The 19,003-nt window shown below is 46.5% G+C and overlaps 1 protein-coding gene across 1 annotated transcript in view; it reads right to left on the bottom strand.

The window, feature by feature from the left end:
- The window catches only part of SPTLC1 (serine palmitoyltransferase long chain base subunit 1), a 346,713-nt gene that overhangs the window by 310,171 nt on the left and 17,539 nt on the right, over positions 1–19,003 (bottom strand). The window lies entirely within an intron of this gene.

The raw sequence follows: 19,003 nt of genomic DNA, 5'->3' as shown, positions 1-19,003 counted from the left end.
GTACCAGAAAATGCCCAGTTAGGTTAGAAGAATCCGACTGGACCACTGCTAGATGTTTTACTGTGGCCCAGTATAAATCCTTGATATCCTGTTTAGGGGGGAAAGAGGGAATCCCCCGGATTGGACCAAAGGTGGTTGAGACCCATCTCATCCAGCACAGATTTTACTTCCCTTAGCCAGGGGATTTGAGAAGCCACCCACAATGACCTAACTTCATCCAGTTCCTTGGCAAATAGGCTAAGCTCTGGAGTAGTCCATAGCCGTCGCCATAGGGCCACCAGACGGAAACGAGCCAAGTCATTGAAGGGTTTGCAGCCCAAATCTAACAGCAGTGGCTTGGTGGGTGTAGATTGAGGAAGACCCACCAAATTACGCAGGAATTTATTTTGTGCCTTAACAAGGAGAGACAAATCTTTATACTCCCACACATCAGCGCCATATAATATGGCTGTGTTCATTTTTGCTTCGTACATTTTTATCACTGGGGCAATACGTTTGGTCAGGGACTTTTTTTGCTCCTGTAATAAGCAACCCGAGAGGCGGACAAACTTAAGATATAAAGCCTCAATCTGGGGTTTCCAGCTAAAGCGGTAGTCCAGGGTCACACCCAGGTACGTCATTGTATCCACTTGTTCAATCAGGGTACCATTCAAAGTAATAGAGGTTTTGATAGGGCTTTTATTGCTAAAAACCATAAATGTGGTTTTATCTGTGTTGATCTGCAGATCATTAACTGTGCAAAACTCAGCAAACCTGTTGAGGGCTATTTGCAACCCCCTACGAGTTTTTGAGAGGAGCAGGGTATCATCTGCAAAAATCAACATCGGGTATTTAAGCCCGCCCAAAGATGGTGCATCGGTCGCGGTATCAGAAAAGAATTTTACAACCTGATTAATAAACAACACGAATAAGGTGGGTGCCAACACGCATCCCTGTCGCACACCGTGTGTAACTGGGAAACTATCAGTCACCTGACCTTGTTTACCCCATCTCACTTTAGCAAAGTTTTCTTCATGGAGTCTAACCACCAAGTCAAGAAGTTCAGGTGGCAGACCCATGAGTCTAAGGGATATCCACATTTTCTCTCTTGGTACTAAATCGAAAGCCGATTTAAGGTCCACAAAAGCGGCATAAATGGCACCACCACCCAGCTTGACAACCTTCCAAAACAACATGTTAAGTCTAAAGACCTGATCTAGGGTGCTGGTGCCTACTCTAAATCCAGCTTGCATAGGGGCCAGAATATTTTCTTGCTCCATCCACCCCTGGATTCTCACAAGTACCATCCTGGCAACTATTTTTCTATCTATCAGAATCTATCAAGCTTATAGGGCGATATTTCCCCGGAACTGAGCGGTCTCCTTTTTTAAATACTGGTAGAATCTCCGCCCCTTTCCAGGAGTCCGGGATCCTTGCCCCTGCAGCGATTGCATTCACAAGCATGGTTATGTAGGGAACCCAAATTATTATTATTAAAGGCTTTTATAGCGCGCTCTATTACTAAAAAAATAGTATCCTGGCGCGTTGAAGGCAGAGCAGTATGGGAGAGGACAAATATCTAGAAACAGAAATAGAAAAGAGAAAAATTTAGACTATAATATTAAAAAGGTGAGTTTTTTGTCCTTTCTTAAAAGCACTGAGAGTCGATGCAGTTTTTAAGTGGAGGGGAAGAGCGTTCCAGGATTTTGCTGCTCTTACTGAGATTGATTGGCCGCCAAGTCTGCAATATTTAAATTTGGGAACGGACATTTGGCACAGGTTGGCCGATCGCAGAGGGCGATAAGGGACATACAAACAGAACCTTTTCCTCAAGTAGACAGGGCCAGTTTGATGAATAGCTCGGTAGGCCAGCACTAGAATTTTAAACAAAATCCTGTGGGCAACTGGAAGCCAGTGGAGAGCACATAGCAGGGGACAAGCACTGGAACGCCTAGGAACATTAAACAGGAGTCTGGCAGCGGCGTTCTGAATGACCTGAAGGCGGTGAATCAGGTATGCCGGCAATCCACAGAACAGTCCATTCGAGTAATCCAGCCTAGAGAGAACTAAGGCACGAATGACAGTCTCTTTAGCTTCTTTCGGTAGGAAAGGAAAGAACCTACGTAAAGTTTTTAGGGTAGCAAAACAGACCCCCGTGAGTTTCTTTATGTGGTCCTCAAACTTAAGGTTCTTACCGAACCAAACTCCTAAGTTTTTCACTGGGCCAGATGTGGCTTTTGGTGGGGGTAGGTCAGCAGGCCAAAGACGCTCACTAAAATCCTCAGGAAAGGAGCCGTACAGCAGGATCTCGGATTTACTTTCATTGCATTTTAGCTGGGCATGTGCTAACCATTGAAAAACAGAGGACAAACAAAGTTGGGCCGCCGACGTATCTAAATTATCTCTAGACCAGGTAAACAAAAGCTGTGTGTCGTCGGCGTACGCCATAATTTTAGCCCCCAACTGTTCAGCAAGGTAAATCAAAGGGGTAAGGTAAATACCCCTAAATACTAGTAAAGGGCTTAAAATGGACCCCTGGGGAACACCTGTAGAAAGTAGTTTAGGGGTGGAGGCAAATGGAGGCAGCCAAATTTGTTGTGTGCGGTTATTTAAAAATGAAGTCAGCCAGTCAAATGCAGGGCCAATAACACCAATATCGGCTAGTCTGGCGAGTAAAAGGGAGTGAGGCACCGTATCGAAGGCAGCAGAGAGGTCTAGTAAGATCAGAGCCGCTCTGCCACCTTCGTCAAGACACTCCCGAATAGCCTCCGAGATTTCGACTAAGGCTGTCTCGGTACTATAGGCGGCCCGGAAACCAGACTGAGCTGGATGTAGGGCCTCTGTTGATTCAACAAATTTATCCAGCTGCTTGAAGACAGTCTTTTCGCAGATTTTTGCAAGAGCTGGGAGCAGAGATATAGGCCGGAAATTAGACGGCGTGGCCGGATCTAGTCCATTTTTTTTTAGCAATGGGAGCAATTTTGCTTGCTTCCAGCAAGCGGGGACAGTAGCCGTAAGAAGCGAAAGGTTGATGAGCTGGGTGACCTCATTTCCCACTGTTTCCGCTAAACCCGCAAATACTCTAGCCGGGCAAGGGTCAGAAGGAGATCCTGATTTTAAAGCAGCGACAATAGAAATAATGTCAGAATTTAGTTGGGGGGTGAATTTAGCCAGTTGCTCAGTGCGTGGAGGCATTGAAGGAAGCAGAGTAGTTAGAGACGATGTGGGGCCATTACAAACATTTTGCAGATCCTCCTGGATTTTAACAATTTTTTCAATAAAAAAAAACTCAGATAGTTCTTCACACCATTCCTTCGATGCAGGTAACAAAGGTTGTGACGCACAGGGAGATACAAAACTTTTTACAATCGTAAAGATTTCCTTACTATTGTTGTTCGCTTTATTAATACGTCCTGCATAGTAGCTACGTTTGGCAGATCTGATGGCTGCATAATACTTTTTTTGCGCAGCCCGCAGATCCTTTTTCGCCTCGGGAAGATAGGCTTGTCTCCACAACCTCTCTAGCTTTTTACAGCCTGATTTGAGGTCGCGGAGGGCATGAGAAAACCAGGGTTTGGAAGGGGTATAAACGGAGTCTGCAGACCCGGCTGCTATCGATTGATGCAGCAGTCGCGCATTCCATCCATGAATTAAATGCGCTGGCTGCAGCCTCAATATCAGGAGGAAGCAAAGGGCGAGAAGCAGCAAGGCCATCAGAAAGGGTATTTAGGTTAATCTTCTGTGTATGGGCGGTTTGGGGATGAATCACAGCAGAAGTCAGTAGAGGCCAAGAGAATCTGATAAGCTTATGGTCCGACCAGATTACTGGCTCACGATGGGCCATAATGATGTCAAAATTTGAGCATACCAGATCCAAAATATGCCCTCCTAGATGGGTTGGAGCAGCCACCCATTGTCTTAGCTGGGCCATAGAAAGAGCTTCTGCAAGGCGAACCGCCTCTGGCAGGTCCGAACTATCAACATGAATATTGAAGTCCCCTAGAAGGAGATACCGGGAGTGACGTAAAATCCGAGGGACTATTAACTCTTCTAAGACCTGCACAAAATTACCAACGTGGCCTGGAGGGCGGTAAACCAGCGTGCCACCTATGGAGGAGTGAGCGTTGAATATTAGGGAAAAGTGGAGCATCTCGGCTTCAGGCAGTTGTTGTTGGGAGTCGTAAGAAAAGGTCCACTGTTCTCTAAAGACAACCGCAATCCCACCACCTCTACCTAGAGGGCGATCAGATCTAAAAAATTTAAAACCGCGTGGAATGGCCAGTTCAACAGAGGGGGCACAAGTTTCATTGAGCCAGGTTTCCGTTATAAAAAGTAAATCCAGCTAATTTTCACTCAGCAGCTCAAAAATATCTGCTGCATGTTTGACCAATGACCTAGCATTAATCAAACCAGCTTGAACCAGTGAAGAGTCAGCGGGACGAAGAGGCAAATAGTTAAGCGTAGGCTGAAAGCGAAAATTACACACCTGGCAGACCCGGGATGCACTGTTTGCCACTTCCCATGTGGCATTGCACAAACAGGAACTGGCTTTCAGCGTCATGAGGTACCCGCGTGAGTACCGCATGGAATTGTTATAGGGACGCCGAGGAGTGTTGGTAAGGAGTGTTGGTAATGTCAAAATTCATTTTAAAAATATCAGATGGTATTGCGTCCATCCCAGGCGCTCTACCCGAGTGGACTGCACCCAAAGCATACTTCGTGTCAGAGGTATTAAAAACAAGCGAGCAATCAGGGTTAGAAGGCAAGACTACTCCAACTCTTGATGAGAATCCTGATCCACATCCGGAGCTCTGAACTGCAATGAATAGAAAGCCACCCAGTCTTCCACTGAAACATGATTCACGGGGGTTTTGGAATCCTGGTTCGCACCCCACTTAACGATTTCCCAAAACTTAATTTGGTTTGATGTTAGACATGCCGAGAGGAGCTCTGACCAATGTCGGTCCTCCCACTCCTTCGCGGCCCATAGGGTTTTTTTATAGATGAGCCGGGCCGTTCCAATATCTGCAATGTCTCTAGATTTAATCGCTAAGATCAGTCTGCTGTGTGCTACCCTACAACTTTTATTATACCATTTGGTCCGGACTTTATCCTTCCTTGGAATTAATGGGGTTGTTAACAGGGTTTTTAGTTCCGCAAAGCACTGGTCGTGAAGATCACTAATCTGGGAGATAGTCCCCTGGGAGGATGATACAACTTCCATTGCAACCAATGTCTTTGCCACTTCTTCCTCTATATCTTTTATTATGGAAGGGTCTGCAACTACCCTAGACCATTTTACTCTTTTCCTGTCATTACACAGTATGACCTCTGACGTTGAGCAGGTGGTAATAGAAGGCCCATCTCCAACGCCTAGAAGCTGGAGACTCAGCGAAAGGGGGTTATGGTCACTCTCTGGGCGTTCCACAACCTCCATGTCAATAACCTGGGACCAGAGCTCGATTTTAACAAGAAAGTAGTCAATACGACTCTTACTGACCCCGTTGTTAAAAGTCGGTTGGCCTGATTTGTCGGAGGGCGTGCGTCCATTAGCAGCACGCAGCCCCCACTCCAGACATAAGCCCAGCCAAAGAAGTGCTGCCTCAGTGCCCTTGACGCCCCTTGTTATTAATAAGGGCGGGATGTCCCATGCCGCATCTTCATCAGCCCCCAGATCCTCCTCCACACTGTTCAGAGGCTCAAATGAACAGTTCAAGTCACCAGCGATCAGAACAAAACTGTCACTGCCTATTCTCATCAGCAGTGAGTCCAGATCGTCCATAACTGACTGTTTACGACCTCAAGGGCGTCCTCTAGCATATATATTTATGAGTACTAAGTCCTTATTGTTGCTTCTGCTACACTTAATACACAGGAGATCCGGATTATCTACCGAAATCTCCAATAGACTAAACCCCATAGACTGTCTTATCCATACCACTAACCCTCCTGAGGGTCTGCCCTTTGGGCCCTATATAGCAGGCTTGAAAAAGTTTAGGTACCCCGCCCTATGCATCGGGGTAACTGCCCAGCTTTCCTGTAGAATGACAATATCAAAGGAGTCAATGAAATCAGCCCAGTCTTCACTATCCATACGACCCCTTAGTCCTGCTATATTCCAGGAAACTATTTTAGCTGTCCCCACCTGGTTACAAGATGGGGCTGCATCTAAGGTACACTTATCCTCTTCTAATGCAGCATTCGCCCTCCAAAGGGGACTAGATCTCAGAGGAGGTGATTTAAGGTATGATTCTACATGGTCCTTGCTATTACCCTCATCAGTGGCATTATTTCCTGGGGAGATGGAGAGTTGGCTACAACCTATGGAATCCCTACTAGAGCTATCTGGACCATGAACATACCCCAGTCAATCCACACATTCCAGCCCAGACAGTGGATCAAACCTGTTCGAGAGACGCGGATAGAAGGGCGAGTTGGGAAACCTCTCTACCACGTTTCTCCCCACCGGTCTATGAGATGGAAAATTTCTGGGAGGGGGCGGACCATACCTTTTAGTATAAAAGTAAGACAAGCTTAAGGATTGTACATCCCCTGTTCTTCAGAATCTTGCCTCTCTGCGGATGTAGTCGACCACCCATGGATCCAGAAAATGTATTAAAATGCAATCGCCTTCCAAGTCCTTTGGACAATAACCCACCCAATCAACTCTGCGGACTGTCAGAATCTTTGTGGAAGAGGAAGGTGGAAGGGGACGATTTTTTTTAAGCCAAAAGGCTACTTTGTTCATTAAGTCTCCATGTGATTCCGATGGTCTGTCCCTTAAGGGTGCAACACCTGTCAGAACGATAGTATAAGGTGTGGCATCGAATGGTAGATCTGCAGGGAGAGGCCCTCTTCTAGTAACTCTCTTAGGAGGTTGTGTACACCCAGCTGCCACACAAGTACTAGCATTTTGATGTGAAGTCGGTTTGGAGCTGCCTACCCCTGAAGTAGAGGCCTGTGCAGAGCTCACAGTCTTGGAGGTAGATAGCAGTGGTAAACCATGAGATTTAAAACTTGCCTTCTTAGGTAAAGCAGTTTGGGTAACCGGGGTAGAAGGTTTATTTAATGCACTAGGTGGCTTCGAAGTCCTAGCCTTAGGGACCGGTCTGGTGTCCCTAACCTTTGATGGATCCCCAGGTGGGATAGCCTTGGTAGCTGTATCAGTATGGCCTGAAGATTTGGGGTTAGAATGACCAGAACCACTAGAAGAGACCAAATGCTTAGCCTGATGGCTAGCCAGCTGTTTAAGTAGACAGGAATTATCTGTAATGAGGGTCTCTAAGCTGTCAATTTTTTTATTCATAAGTCTAGTTCTCTCTAGTACCGGGAGCAAAAGTGTCTTAATTAGGATTTCCATTTGTGCTAGCAGATCAACATTATTTCCATTCGTATTTACTATGCTAGTAAGAGGGACCCCTGTGGGATTAGAAGCGGAAGTAACAGAGCCACCCGATGGTATAGTAAGTAATGGGTCATATCTTGAAAGGAGAGTTTCAGACACACGCAACGATGGACTAGCGGTTTTTAATGCCTTTGAAACTCCACCTTTCTGCCTGCCTTTGTTACGCTTCCTCTTACCGGGGTGATTCATCTCCAGAGTCTCCTCTTCAGAGGAGGAGTCCAGTAGTGAAGGTGTAGCAGATAGTACGCTATCTTCTACTCCACTCACAGATGAATCTGCATCACCAATGTTATTATCAGAAATACAATGCAGTAGAGGGGAACCTTCAGTGTCATTATGTATCTCAACTGGAACAAGAACCAAATTAGGGGGAGGTGGTAAGTAAGGTGATGGGCTTGGTACTGTAACAATGTGCCCCAAAGAAGAACGCTTCCCATTTATTAAATCTAAGGACAACCTTTTCTCAACGAAAGCTATTTCTTTTTCTAAAATACCCGTAGCTTTAGTTATGAAAGCATCTAATGGACCTGATACCAACCCCTTTGAAGTCTGAAGTGCTACAGAACGATCTCTACCCGAACGTAGAGGCAGGGTGACAAGTAAACAAGCTATACAACCAGAGTACAGGAATTAAAGTCACAACGGACACCCAACATCAACTATGATTATATGGGCAACTAAGCCACTTTACCACCTAATAGTAGTGTTCACCAGGTATTTGTCCAAAAGCCAAGAGGGGTGGCCTAGCCCGGCCTCCTACGGCCCCTGACGGCCACAGACGGTCCCCCCCTTGTCCCGGGCTGCTCCCGCGCGCTCCCGCGCAGCGTCACTGATCTAGTCAATTTGTAAGTCTGTGGTAAAGGGGAGGGGCCAGCAGGGAGAGCAGCCCAGGTGCTGTTGATCTGGGCGGCGGGCGCTTCTGGGAAAGGTAGTCCCAGCCCCGCGCTCCGCTTGCAGCCCTGCAGCTCCTACGACCCACCTCTCAGCTACAGGCAGAAGTCCTGGGGCAACAGCAGGCGATCCCAGCGATGCGGGACCCGGAAAGCGGGTTCCGCAAGAAGTAGGCAGGAGAAATGATCCCAGCACGCTCTGCCCCGCACACTCCAGGTAATCACAGCAAAGCGTCCCACAGGAAAAGTGAAGGCTCGAGTTTTTCAAGCTGATGGGGAGGGGCTAGCAGGGAGAGCAGCCCAGGTGCTGTTGATCTGGGCGGCGGGCGCTTCTGGGAGAGGTAGTCCCAGCCCCGCGCTTCGCTCGCAGCCCTGCAGCTCCTACGACCCACCTCTCAGCTACAGGCAGAAGTCCTGGGGCAACAGCAGGCGATCCGGGACCCGCGAAGCGGGTTCCGCGAGAAGTAGGCAGGAGAAATTATCCCAGCACGCTCTGCCCTGCACACTCCAGGTAATCACAGCAATGCGTCCCCTGCATTGCCACTGGACCCAATCCCCAGACCGTGTTACAGTTTAAAAATGATGAAATAATGAAGTGATACTATTATAAAATGTGCCGCATTATGCAATGTTATTGGCCTTTTCTTGCTGTATAATTTACTGAACCCTGTCACTTAATTGGCCATCTCTTGCTGCATAATACCAGTTGACCCGACTATAGCTTTCTCGAGAAAATATAGATACCCAAAGTTTGCTGTCTATTTCAATACACATTTTGACTTTGGAGGTGACTGGCAAGATACGTGATCATTTATTTTAAACCAGATGGGAAAGCAATACACTGGTCACCAGTGGCCTCAAGTTGAAAAGTTACTCTACCCTCATTTCTTTATTTAGGTGTTTTGTACAGTGTAACATGTTGCTGTAAGACGACTTGCATAGTGTTCATCAGAAGGAGATCAAATTCATAGGTTTTCAGGCAAGATTTACAGGAAGAGTTCACTTGGGTGAGCTGGAGTCACCCTACCTGACATTCTTCAAGTGTAGCCTGGCTCAGAACTTCAAGTTTATGACTGTTTACACTGATCTGTGTTGAGGCTTTTTAACAGCAGCCAGCTTGGTTCTGTTATAAGCAGGTCCACTAGGATTATGTGGCAAGAGAGGAACAAATTATGCAGCAGAGTCTACTAAATGATGCTCATATGGGGAGTGTGAACCGATTACAAGGGCGGAGTAGGAGGGGCTGGGAGAATGGGGGCTGGGGCAATCATTCAGAATAAGCGTTCTCTGGGGTACATTGGTTCTGTAGTCCCCTCCTCCTCACGCCTCCTCCCCACCCCCACACACAGCTGTAGGAGCGCCACTTTCGTCGTCATTTTAAGTAACAACTGCCCCAACACGGCAGAATTTGTCTAACCTTTTCTGCATTGCCTATGTTATGTTAACATTGTTTTCTATGGCGCTATATTGCTATTAGTAAGGCTTTGCAGCCCCCTGGTCTCAAGCATTCTGTAAATGACTGGTGTCTGTTTTCAGTTTCTTTCGAGTAGGGTTGTCAGTAGTATGGGCACGGTTAATATTTTGTGTATTTTATGTTTGGTTGTAAGCCTTGTGTGTGTGTGTTAGACCGGAGATATAACATTCAGTACCAACCGAAAAGCGATTTAAACAATACACCAACAAAAGTAGCATACTCAACACCACATCTGTACGACCAGATTAAATCATTCACAACAGACTTCCGTTCTTAAACTCGCACCTGTCCAGAGGCGTGCCTTGCACTTAGGAGTTCCTGTGCTGAGAAGCTTTAGCAGAGTCGTGTGACGTATTGCCCAATGGTTCGAATTGTAAAACTGTTGAAGACCAGGTCGTACCTCACTGGCAGAGTTATACGATGTCCTTGTCCTGAATGGCTGAGTATGTTTGAGGGGCCTGTTCTCAGAATTATGAGGTGCATTGGCAGAGCGGTGTGACATTCCCAGCACGGGAATGGTGTGTGTTACTGGTCATGGTTGAGTTGCACTGGCAGAGTCCTAAAAAAAAGGATTGCTCGTCTAGAGAAAACGCAGTGTGTGTGGATCCAAGTACTAAAATATATAGATTCCAGGTCCGGATTTTCTGCATTTTCGGTTGAAAGTACAGAAAGATTATGACAGGAATGATGTAGTTGAGATTTGAGGGGCAATAATAGAGTTGTTTTTAATTCCGTGATCTGTATGGAGGTAGCTCTACATGTTGGAATTGGGGTGCAGTGACTGTGTGTGCCCATTTGTCAGCTGTGTGCCACTGGGGCACAGAGGGGCAGTGTTGATGATGCACTAAGTCCATTGCAGGCAGCAGCCTTACGGTGCACAGCACATGAGAAGAGGATGACCGATTGTGACAAGTGGTCTAAACTTGCCATTTATTTCCTACACATATTATATTACCTTACATTGAGCGCTCTGTCTCCCCCTCTACCTCTTTCTTTCTCTTACGTTTACCTCTTTCCCTATGCTTTTTAGGTCTTGCCTAGGCAGCGTGCATGTGCTACTCTAGGAGGGCCTTTAGCCATTGGTCTTCACTTTTCAAGCACTGCACTCGTGCTTGTGGCGGCATCCACCTTGCAGGAGCTAGCAGCGGCGTGCCACAAGCTCGAGTGTAGTGCTTAAAAAGTGTAGACTGCTCTCCCAAGCGCGCCCGCGGACCACTCGCAGGCTCACCTCCTGCTCTCCCTCTCTCACAACCTCTTACTCGTCCTATGTCACTACCTCCTCCTGGCACCCGACTATCCACAAATACACTGCATTTATGGACTGGTGTGGCCCAAATGTATCCCTCCTACCGCTTCCTCTTTGGAGCGCTTTTAAATAGTTACATTATACATGGCATACATGATCCTTTTAGAAAATATTGTTTGTTCTCACTTCCATACAGCAAGGGCGGGGGCACTCTTGGGCAGGGGCCACATTCAGTACAACAAGAAAAGGGTTACACGCATGTTTCTTGGATGTGCACATGGGCAAACTGGTCTTAAAATCCTTACATTGTATGTTGGGTGTTCTTGTCGGAGCTCTGTGTTCCTTGTACCAGATCAAACGTGGATCTGTGAAAATACAGATTACTGCTTGGTAGCAAGAGACTTCTGGATAGAAATAGAAGTCAACCATTTGTTTGTGCGCAGACTCCCCGCCTACTGACGAGAAAGCATGCAGCGATCTAACAACCCACACTACCAGTAACCATGAAGGGTTCGATAAAGTTCTAGATACAAGAAGTTAAGCAGCGCTTTCCACAACGCCTTATATGGGCCATCCAATGATGATGTCACAATACACCTTAAAACACAAGGTGACATCATCACGGAAACGCACGTTCGAGAAACTTATTGTTGGTGAAATGTTTTTTTCTCTGCACTGGAAGGTTTTAACAGTGGTGTACATCATGTATCTCACCCACTTTCCCCAACATCACCACAAAAACCCACCAAAAATGTTTAGAACTAGGATTTCCTTTTTTTTTTTTTTAATCAACTTTCAACTTTTATCAACTTTCATTCTTCAATCAACTTTGTATTTATACACATTTCTAACTCTGGATAGAGGCGGAGATAACAATATATTATGCAGAGAGACCATTATCTTTGCTATCAACATCTTGATAGATAAACTGCATTAACCCGGAGAGAAGCGCCCGGGTCTATACGATTTTACTGACTCACGGGCTACGTTTGCATGACTCTAGGTCCGAGAGGCAGAGGGAGTGATCCTGACCTGTTTTGGGGGCTCATCTGGGTCGGATTCGCTCTACCGCTGCTGTTTAGTTTTTAAAAGCACTTTTAAAGCAAGGCTGCTCGTAACTGTGTTTTACTATTTTTCAAAAAGTGTATCATAAAATAGCTTGTTTTGTACTGTATCATAGGTGCTGCTAGTTAACGCCACTCACTTGCACTTCAAAAACGATCCCTGCACATCTCCCTTGCTGCTAGAGCGGGAGGCCCTGCACCTTAGCACTTGTGGGCTGCCATATTGGGGGAGGACGGGACACTTGTCGGGCGCTATTTTGGTGAGCGCTCTAGTGCCTGGCCCTCAGCCCCGAGTTACTTAAGGCAGGAGATGCAAACGCGCAGCGTGCGCGCCGGAGGCTCGCCAGAGGAGAGCCCGTCTGCGGCCGTCTGCGGCCGTCCGCGCCTCGGCCGGGCCTAGGGCCAGTCAGGCTGCCCATCAAACGGTAGAGGCAGGCAGAATACATTCCAGAGAAGAACTCCTGGAAGTAGGTAAGAGGGGAGGTCCAACGATAGTTCCGCAGCATCCCCAAGGGCATATCAGGAATATAGAACTGACATGGAGGCTACTAAATACACGCTTGCTTGTAAAACATCACACGGAAGTGGCCTCCCTGATAGAAGATTTAGGGTTGGACGCCCCGTTCCTAACCGAAACATGGACTAGCGCTGATAATGGGGTAGAATTAGGGCTGGCCTGTCCACCTGGGTATAATATCCGTCACATTCCAAGAGGAAAGGGCAGAGGAGGGGGGTCAGTGTTATCTTTCAGGAGGAACTGAATTGCACCGCCCTGCAGGTAGAGGAGGTTGTGGGGATGGAAATGATGGGCCTCACGTTTCAGGGACGGGGGGGGGGGGTAACTTGCTCACAGGCTTGGTCTGCTATAGACCGCCAGGGAGTGCCACATCCTTTACAGCCTTCCAAGATGTAGTGGTGAGCCTTGCTCTAAGCCATTCCAGAATGGTGATACTGGGAGACTTCAACCTGTGGGACAATGTTGAGGCCCCATTTGAGAGACTTACTGGATACTTGTAACAATCTAAATCTGGCACAACTGGTAAACTCCATGACCCATCAGGGTGGTCACATGCTTGACCTCCAAATTTGCCAACCCGCAGGAGCTCGAAGTACTAGAAATCACTCCGCATAGCAGGACAGACCACTACCTAATCCGTTTTAAAATCTTGGTAGGGGGGATAGCTGGCCCCATCAGTCACTCAGCGGTAGGCCGAACAGGCAGGGAGTGAGCAAAACTGGATAGGATGGATGTCCATCTGACCCTCCCCAATGCGGACAGGTTTGATCCCCAGGCTACGGTAGAAGGGAACTACAAAGCCTACTGTGAATTTGTCACGGGAGCTTTGGATAGGATGATCCCGATTAAAAGGATAAAAAGTAGGAAGAAGCCATCCTTTCCCTTGTATACGGATGAGCTGAGAATGCTGAGACGGGTATGTAAGAAGGCTGAACGAAAGTGGCGTCTTAACTACCTAGCGGGGGAAAAAACAGGAATTAAATGCGGTACAGGGGAAATATAAGAAGCTGATCCTGGAGTGTATAGCTGAGTACTACGCCAATTCCATCTTACAAGCCCCTAACAGCACGAAAGCTCGGTTTAAAATAGTTAGGGAGCTTTCCGCTCCGACCTGTCTTGGTAATAAGACCACTGGACAGACCCTGTGCAACAATATAGCCTGCCACTTTACAGACAAAGTGGCAAAGATTGTTGACAGGTTTCAAGGCCAAGATCCCGGTGACCCTGCTCCCGCGGAAATATAAGGCGGAACCAATTCCTCCCCAGTCAGCCACCTTGGATAGATTTCCTAGCCTAAATGATTGTAAATTTAACAGCATGGCAGATAGTGTATCCTCGGTTTCTCCGGACGATCCTATGCCGGTAAAAGTTTGGAAAACATTTGGCCTTTTAACTCTACCATGGCTGCAACGCATCTGTAATCAATCCCTCGAGGAGGGAGTGGTTCCGGATGGCTGGAAGCAGGCAGTGGTGGCACCCCTGCTAAAAAAACATCTCTGGACCCTGCCAAGTCGGAGAGCTACAGACCTATTTCCCTGCTCCCCTACCCGGTTAAAATACTGGAGCGGGCAGTGGGCAGGTCACTTTCCGGCTTACTGGAGGAAAACCAGAGGCTGGACAGAGATCAGTTTGGCTTCCGCCCAGCCCATGGGACGGAGTCCGCGCTGACTCTGATGCTGGACAAACTGAGAATGCGGGCAGACAGCGGGAATGTCACGGTGTTAGTGCTTCTCGATATGTCAGCCGCATTCGATACGGTTGACCACTCTATTCTGTTAGGAAGGCTCGAGAGCATGGGAGTGCAGGGATGTGCACTACAATGGATGCGGTCCTACCTCTCAGGACGACAGCAGGTGGTCACATTGGCACCCTCCTCTGCTAACAAAACGGCAATAGATCATGGGGTCCCTCAGGGGTCGGCCATCAGCCCCATTTTATTTAACGTAGACCTACAGCCGCTCCTCTCCCTCATTAAATGATTTGGGGTGGAGGTAGTCAACTACGCAGACGACACGCAGCTGGCGTTTTCCCTGGAAGGGAAGCACGCAGTCACAATGGACACATTCCAGGAATGTATGCGCCATACAGCCAGGTGGCTCAGGAAGAACTCCTTACAGTTCAATGAGAAAAGACAGAGGTGCTGTACTGTGCCCCAGCAGGATTAACCAAGCACCTACCGAGGGAATTTACACTTACCCCGGAAGAGGAGCCAGTGCCCCCGTCTGACACTTTAAGAAATCTAGGGGTCTTGCTTGATAAACATCTACAAATGGAGTCACAGGCCAACAGGATAGCTGGCGTGTGTTTCGGTCTCTTACGGATGCTGCGCCGGCTCCTCCCGATCCTGCCAGACGACCAACGGTCGTTGGTGGTGAGGAACATAGTCCAGAGTAGGCTGGACTATTGCAACTCGTTATATCTGGGGGCGCCTCAGTTTGTCATTGACAGGCTGCAGAGAGTGCAATAGGCAGCGGCTAAACTGGCACTAAAAAGAAATCGCCGCGCCTTATCACACCAAGCCCTATGGGATCTGCACTGGCTGCCGATCAAGGAGAGGGTACTATTTAAATCTCTGTGCATGGTATTTAAAGCAACGCATGACCAAGGCCCAGCTCCGCTGAAGGGGTGTTTCTCCTGGTACCGGCCACAGAGACAACTTTGATCGGCTGGTGCAGGTCTGCTGGAAGTCCCAAGAGTCAAGCGGGCTAGGCTGGGGGGCAGGGCCTTCCGGGTGGTTGCGGCACGCCGGTGGAATGAACTTCCCCTGAGCATCAGACAGAGTCAGTCCCTTATTAGTTTCAGGCGTAGCCTGAAAACTTGGCTTTTCCCGCCGACTTGTTAGTGCTTCTCTGTGCCCTTGATTCATCTTCATCTGAGTCTGATACTGTAAAATCTAAGCGCCAGGATACCCGTAGGGTGACAGTATGCCCGGTACAAAACCTTCATACAATACAATACAATACAAGAAGAAGAAACAGGGTACCCTGACGGCCATTGAATTAAATACCATCAACCCGCCAAAGTCATTCCCTTTGTGACTTTGCAAATAATATTTCTTCTACAAGAATGGGCCAGATGTAGGGCACATTTTTGAAAAACACTATATGTGCCACCAATAGAAAGAGTTTATAATATCTAGTTTTCAACCCTGGGAATTTTACCACTACAAAGAAAACGGGCTGTTCAATCTGTAGAACAAAAATTTAAATAAACAAGCATTGGCATAGCCAACAGGTTTCGCCGATGGAACTTTATAAGTGTTTACTTATCCAGCACAATATCCTTGGTGCAACAACATCAACTGTTGCATAGCTAAACACTTATAAGGTCCCAAAGGCGAGACCTATTGGCTATGCCAATGCTTGCTCACAAATTCACTAGATATCTCCCAAGCGCCTGCACCCTGACACCCAAATGACTCTCCCCTAGCATAATATTACAGGAGTCCTAGTTTAAGCATGTTTAGAGTGCCAGACGAAATTCTATACCGCCTTTTGGGTGCCTTCTTTCCCGTGGGAAGAAATGGCAAGTTCAGACCACTTGTCACAATCTAAACAGGCACCTCAAACACCCTCGGCTATTCAGGATTGAGTTGAGGTCTTGCCCCAGGATTGGAATCGCAGGAATGCTGAAGACCACGCCCATACCTCACTGGCAGAGATATGTGATGTTCATGTCCTGAATAGCTGAGGATGCTTGAGGTGCCTGTTCTCAGAATTATGAGGTGCATTGGCAGAGCTGTGTGAAATTTCCAGCATGGGAATAGTGTGCGTTACTGGTCATGGTTGAAGTGCTCTGGCAGAGCCCTAAAAAAATGTATCCCTTGTGAAAAAAGCTAGACGGGGAGAAGGGAAGTAAAAAACATAAAATGCATGGTTACCTTTAACATTAACCTAGTCCATCTAATTGTTATATGACACTTGCAGCTGTACCCCGTGACTCGCTAAGTAATGGGCATCCTGTACAAATTTCTACAAAAAAACATAACGGAGTTCCTTGTTTTTTTAAGGTGGGGAGGGCATATCCTTACCAAGTGCATTAATGTTTGCCCATTTACATAATGTATTATGTAATTTTATAAGTCTTATTTCTAGGCTTTTTGTGCCATGGAAGGCAGCCCTCAACAGCACACCACATCATTAAACTCCACAACACAAAATACCATTCCACATGACTATAGTACACTCAAAACCACATAATTACCATCCACATAATTCCACAGCACACCATGCCACAATTTCAATACACAAATCCACTCCACGCCACATAATTCAACGAGACAATTACACAACTAACTATTCCATTCCAAGCCACATATTTCCACAACATACCACATACATACACTCCATAACACATAAGTAAAAAACATTGCCATTTACAATGCCAATAGCTCCAGCAAATACAAGACCTATTACAGAAGTAAAAAACAATGCCATTTACAATGCCAATAGCTCCAACTCCAAAAAATGAGAGACCTTTTGCATTTCCAACGCTTGTTATAAAGATGCAGCCCGTTTTCCTTAAAGGAAAACGGGACGCATTTAAAAAAGAAAAAGAAAAATTGGCAGTTTTATTTTTTCAGGGCAGGCAGTGGTCCCTGGGATCACTGCCTGCTCTTAACAAATATTTACGCACACACTCACAAAGGGTAAGGGAGTCCCCTGGAGACCCCTTCCCTGTTTGAGAGTGGCTTACCACCTACTTGAAATGAAGTAGGTGGTAAACTGCGAGTGCTTTGCGACCCCAAATGCGGCTGCAAAACAGTACATGGCATGGTGACTCGCTATAAGGAAGGGACGCCTCTTCAGAATAGCGAGTGTCGCAAATGTTATTTTGTTAGTCAGTGACTAGCAAAATAGCATTTGTACATGCCTGAAACCTTTTTTGTTTAGCAGTCGCAAACGGGCCAATATCCCATTTGTAGCCACAAAAAAGGATTGTACATCTGCCCCTTAGTCTTCTTTGAACGTTTAATTATCACATATAATGAGATGTCTTAAAAGCTTTCACCTTTCGATTAGAAGGTTTAAACAACAGCATAAAATATGCAGTAGATACTCATTTTTTCTACATTTACTTAAGTTAATAATGCGCTTAAGCCCACTGCCTCAGATTTCATGAGTGGGTCTTACCAGGAAGCACATGCAAATAATTCTCAAGCTATTTATTTGTATTATTTGATTCTGCAAGGAAAGATTGTTTATTATGTTCTTAAAAGTTTATTAGCGAGTCCCGACCCAGCTTTGTGAAACCCTGCGGGATGTACTGACAGACTCCGCTGACTTGCCAACAATGCCGCCATGAGACTGCCACTACATGATAGGGCTGGATTATTTTTTCCATATGAGATTATGGTGGTCTATAGCCCTCACTACAGCAAAACTGTATATACGAAGGCATAGATCCTCCGCTCAGCACCCCAGTAGTGAAGAATAGCTCCCTGAAATGAATAATTGCCATCTTATAAACAGATCATTAGTAGGCTGCAGGGCAGGTTAAATCAAAGCTCACTGATGCTCCTGTGCTAAGCGAAGTGCCGAGATACACCTTCGGATGCGATTCATGCGCTATAGCATGTTAAATTAACATAACATAACGCGGGCTCTGGAGTAAATCCAGCCAGTGGATCTGAGAAATGCATCGTGAGTGCCCATTCAGTCACAGCACACCAGGGTCAACACTAAAGAATGCTACACCGTAGTCCACATAACATGTAGGAACTCTCTGTAAAGATGGCTGGGGTGAAATTCTATAAATGATAGTGAAACATTGTTGTCCACTGCACTTGAGCCGGAAACCAGTTTGAAAAAAATTATATTAATTGTGTTTTACTTGCCTGTTCTTCTTGTTCGTCCAATAAAAGCCTGCAACAGGCTTGAATTTATATGCCTAGGAAATTAATTCAACTGTAGGGTCAGCTCAGGAAGGACCGAGCACAAGTAGTTCTGGAAGCAGTGGTATTGAGGTAGACTAGCAGTAGACAGACCATTAGCCTGTTTCTAGTACCTAATATAAGACCATCTCACATGGTCAAATAACTTTGGTTTCTACACTTGTGCATCCTCAAATTGCATGTCATCGCTAAAAGTCTCTTCCCAATTTATTCCTAAAACCATGCCTGATAAACTGACCTCAACTTAAAAAGAGCTGTGCGTCGTCACTAATTTTCTTTTGCAGTACTCGCTCTTTACTCTCCATCCTCTGCATGCTGTCTCTTTCGGAGTACAGCCTACACTAAGTCACATGAATGCTTTCCCTAATCTCCATTTTCATATTTCTCCAAAATGCCCACACTTATTTTCATAAATCACAACCTCTCCTTCATTGAAACCATGCAGCGACAACCTAATACACCCTAATATCCTCCTGCCAATCTATTAATCCCACCAATTATTTGTAAAAACTCATATATACCCCATTAATGATCA

This window comes from Lissotriton vulgaris, chromosome 3_1 (assembly GCF_964263255.1).
Source record: "Lissotriton vulgaris chromosome 3_1, aLisVul1.2, whole genome shotgun sequence".
NCBI classification, from domain to species: domain Eukaryota; kingdom Metazoa; phylum Chordata; class Amphibia; order Caudata; family Salamandridae; genus Lissotriton; species Lissotriton vulgaris.
The sequence above is the reverse complement of the archived record's forward strand: the minus strand, read 5'-3'. Positions and strand labels throughout refer to the sequence as shown.